Source organism: Carassius gibelio, chromosome A6 (genome assembly GCF_023724105.1).
Source record: "Carassius gibelio isolate Cgi1373 ecotype wild population from Czech Republic chromosome A6, carGib1.2-hapl.c, whole genome shotgun sequence".
In the NCBI taxonomy this organism is placed as follows: domain Eukaryota; kingdom Metazoa; phylum Chordata; class Actinopteri; order Cypriniformes; family Cyprinidae; genus Carassius; species Carassius gibelio.
This window is the reverse complement of record NC_068376.1, coordinates 31785153-31790326: the sequence shown is the minus strand read 5'-3', so window position 1 is coordinate 31790326 and position 5174 is coordinate 31785153.

Genomic DNA, 5174 nt, shown 5'->3' with positions numbered 1-5174 from the left:
GAGAGACGGATATGCACTGCTGGAGATAAAAGCCTTCAAGCAGGTGTGAGGACACATGTTTCCTGTGAAAGGCCTGAGCAATGTCCATCACAGGACCCTTGGGAAGCTCCTAGGATGTATATTTACGCACACAGACACGCATAAAGACATTCATATGAGACAGACACATACAAGCAAAAAGACATGGACTTTTGTGGCTGTTGTTGTTTTCCCACTTCAGTTAACTTGAACAATATCAGCTCTAGGAAATGTTTTAAAGTTTAGTAAATGTTTTACTACAGAACACACGACCATTTTAATCCTAAAGTAAAACTATTGTACGCTGCTGTCTATATTGTTTCCTTTAGATTAGGTGTCGCTTGTATTCTGAAAGCTCGTCCATTGGTGACGTTTTGTTCTCATTGTCATTCTTGTGGACTTTGCAGTACCAGATAGAGAGGCTCACATTATGCTGAAGGTTCCATGTGCTTCTGAAACACAGGGATGTAAAATGGCATTATCCCACCGCCTCTCACACCGTCCACGCAAAATGGTTTAAGCCAAAGCGATGCTTCCATGGGCCACTGGCTAATCCCCTTTCTTGTATAAAACCAGTGGCGGGACCGCTACATTGCTGGGCAGTGCGATAGTGCACTAGTGTGACAAGCCATTAAAGTGCCATGCTGTCTGTGTGTTGATTTACATTCTTTTCTTTCAGATCCACCACAGAGCTTTTATTTTTTGCCAGCGATCACTCTGAGAAGGTTGTCTGATCTGACACCCACAGGCTACTGTTCTGCTGATGCTCTTTTGCATCAGACATAATGAGAGGGGTAGGGCGGCATGTTTTGATGGTGGTGGGCATGCTAAGGTTGCGTCACATGTGCCATATCTTTTAAATGTTCATCTTTTAATTGGGTTACTTGTGTTTGTATTCTTTCTTTCTTACAAAGTTAGTTGCAGGGCGGTCAAGTATGTTCAAAAGGTAATTGAGTCCTGTATCAGAATCTACTAATGCCCCCTGGTGGCTTCAAAGACATGCTGCAACATCTAAAACTGTACAGTACATGGTTCTTTTTTTAAAGTTGGAAAACTTGAAGCAAACCTGTCCAAACATATGAGATTTTTTTTTTCTTTCACACTTCTGGTTCAACAATTTTACAGTATATCCTTTGTGCAAAATGTTAATTCTCAGTTGAATCTGACCCACCTGGCTTTCATTGAAATGTGGTCTTGTTTCAGTGCCGCACAAGTAATGGTAGAAGCTCAGGATGTTTGACGGCCTCCAGATCACCTACATCGCCTGCGGTGGGACTGAATTTAATCTAAGTCAAGGCAAAGAAAAGTGGCATTGCTGTAATACTGATCAGAAAAATATGAGGTGTGATGTAGCTCAAACTTTATATATATATATATATATATATATATATATATATATATATATATATATATATATATATATATATATATATATATATATTACTACAGAGAATATTCAATTATTTTCTTAATATTTTATATAGGTTTTAACTAATATTTATTGCAATGTATCCATTAAAGGACTAGTTCACCCCAAAATTCAAATTTTGTCATCATTTACTCGCCCCCACGAGTCATTCCAAACCTGAATGACATTCTTTCTTCTGTGGAGCATAAAAGATATTCCGATTGATGTACATTTTATTTATTTATTATTGGTCTCACTTTATATTAGGTGGCCTTAACTACTATGTACTTACATAAAAAAATAAGTACAATGAACTTATTGTGTTCATATTGTATTGTAAAACACATTTTCTGCTATTGAGGTGGGATAGGGGTAAGGTTAGGGAGAGGGTTGGAGGTATGGGTAAGTTTAAGGGTGGGTTAAGGTGTAAGGTATGGGTCAACAGTGTAATTATAAATGTTATTACAGAAATTAAATACAGATGTAATTACATGTAGTTTTTTTTTTTTAAATATAAGTACAATATAAAAACATGTATGTACACAATAAGTACATCGAACTAAATAATTAATTAAAATGTAAGTACTTAGTAGTTAAGGCCACTTAATATAAAGTGGGTCCATTATTATATATATATTACATTCAGTGGAAGTCAAATATCATATTTTGTGTTCAGCAAAAGAGATAAAGTCATACATTTTTGGAATGATGTGAGGGTGAGTAAATGATGACAATTTTCATTTCGGTGTACACTATCTCTTTAACCAGTGGAAATGAAACTTGTTCTGGGTCATCCATAGATCAAAACACATTAAAAAGTCAAAAATTATCTATTCCTGAAACAGATACAATATTTTCAGTTCACTAAAGTGTAGGAGGAGGACGACCAAGTGTTCTGTTCCCATGTGCCCTAGTGCATTGTGGCTTCTTTTTAGCCCTGAAAGCCAGAACCCTCTACAAACGGTGTCAGAGTAATCAACAGTGACTTGAAATATGTGGCGTCATTGAAATGTGGATTCTGTGACTAATGTTTTTATAATCCTCCTTTGAGCAGTGGCCTGTCTCAAGAAGGCATTGGAGGTATTCAGTTTGAGTTCCCTTTTAGGTCAAAATCTGCCTTTATTAGCATAATTTAGGTGAGCTTTCTATGTATGACTTCTAGAAGAATATTAATAAAAGTCAAGTTGTATTACCATCCGTGTGTAACTCCAAGGACTGCATGATGCCCACTGAAAGCAGGGCCAATTTGATTCAGATGGCAGGAAAGGCAATTGTTGCCCACAGATGCCTGTATTTCACCAGGCCATATCCATTCAGTGTCTACACATTGATTTAATACTAAAAGAAGTGATTCTTCTCATAGAACATATGTCTCACTTTAGAGGTCTTCTGCATCCTATTAGAAGTGTAGACTTTATTTTATGCCTGGTCTTACCTACAGTCTATTGGGGTTTAATGTGCAAACACCTATATAAACACACCACATTCACTATATGGACATTCCTTTTGGCTCTACACTGTATGTCTTGCATATCAATGCAGTCTGCAGTAAAAATGTAGATGTGCTGTACAATAAAGACACTGCTTTCATTTATAGGCATTCGGAGGAATCTACAAACTCCAAGAACCTTCTTTCAAACCAAACTTTTAAAATTGAAGCCTCCTTCTATAAACGTTTCAGTGTTACAGTCCATTTTGCAGTCTCACCCCCCGAAAAATCCCTGTAAACCTAAACCTTTTGTAGTAGCAGCAGCACACTCCTGGAGTTCCCAGAATTCTCTTTGACAGCATGTCATGCTATACGAGACAGATGGGCAGACATATAGAAATCTAACAAGACATTTTCCCTGGCTCCGCTTGTCTGGTTAAATAGCGCAGAAAGACATGTAACCATGGTGAGATGATAGTAAAGCTCCATAAAATGATGGGGGGACACTGGAAAAGGTTTTAGTTTCTTGGCCAGTAATAAATGTAAAGAATATTCGAGTATGACAATAGAGTCGGACAGAGATCAGTCCTCAGCAGAAAGCTGAACAGGTGGTCACTGAAAACACAGACAGAGAATGTGAAATCATTCTGTGGTGTAGATTTCACTGATAGGGCCCAAGGGGTTATTTGCTGCCTGGTTCCTTAGGAAGCATAGTCCTTATATCCTGGGAAAAACAGAGAGAAATGTCATTTCAACATCTGCAGGCCTCCATTGAAAGGAATAGTTTCACACAATTCAAACTGTGTCATAATTTACTCTCTCTCATGTTGTTTGTTTCTTTCTTAGAGGACAAAGGGTGAAGATTTGCAGAATATCTGGTCACTCTTTTCAACTCAGCTGAAAGTGAAAATAACACAACAACATGAACACATCATAAAAGTGGTCCACACAATTATTTATTTATTTCCCCCTACTGAAAATCTTCGATTCATTCAAATCATTCTCAGTTCACTGGCTCAACGATCTGGTTGCAATATCAGCTCACTGGAGGGGAGGATTATCACTAAATAATACAGTTAATTGTGGTCTATTTGCCACACAAAACTATCAGAAAACTTGAAATAATGTATACAAACTGCACGAACGACTTCTGCATCCCTTTTGAAGCCTGTACAAATTGTGACCAATTAATTTAAATAGACAATAGTCCAGATTGTCAAAAGAAATACACTATATTGTTTCTGAAGGATGGTTGGCTGGCTGGATATATATATACACCACCAGGGTTTTTTTTTAAGCAAAGTGTGGGCCATCTGTGGGTTTTGATGTGTGGATGAATATGTGTTCACCCACAGACCGCATTAGTGTGTAATAATGACAGACTGCCTTAAGATAAGACTGGACGTGTTCAGAGCATATGCTTCAGGTGCTAGATAAACTGGAAGTCTTGTGAATTTAATCGTGTCGGATGGACAGCGGGATGTGTGTATGGTTCTGCTTAAGTGAGCCTGAAGAATCCATGTGGATCTCACACAGGGAGAATGAGCTCCTTTCATCACTTGTAGTGTGCCCTTTCTCTTTTACACAGGAAGTTTGAAAAAAAGATTGGATGCAGGCTTACCGTCTCTTCTCCTTCCCCCACAAACCTCTCCTTTCAGTACAATAAACGCATACAGGCACACACAGTCAAACAACAGCCCGTAACATCATGACATGAAGGAAGAAGAAAGAAAGAAAGAAAGAAAGAAAGAAAGAAAGAAAGAAAGAAAGAAAGAAAGAAAGAAGGTTACGACTGAGTGTAATATTCCCCCTTTCCAATAAATATGAGTGATATTTTTCTTGCTCAGCATTTAACAAGCAGAAGTCTTTTTTTTATTTTTATTATTCCTCAGAGGCACATGATCAGAAACAATCACGTGTGAATGTGTTGTTAATAGCGGGGCTTGAGTGGATCTCAATGACTCCAAAATTCTCTCTAGACTTCTACCAGAGGGACCTACACAGAAAGGAAGATCCCTCATTAGGCTTTTGGGAGCACAGAGATTTAACCTCAACATCTAATCCTTTCACAACCGCTCAGACAAGATCTGGGAGAGACAAAAGAACCAGCAAAATTAGAAAAGGCTCTGCATCAGGTACTAATGGAGCTTGAAGAGCTGAAGAGCTGAAGAAATCCCTGTGGTGTAGAGCATCATGTTTCCCCCAGCCACTTTTCAGAAAAACGGTTTTATCTGTTATCTACCCATCCCATTGCTTTATTTCAGCTGTATGTGTAGAGTGACTGCAGGCAAGGACGCGTAGCACCGTTAGAGTAAGGGC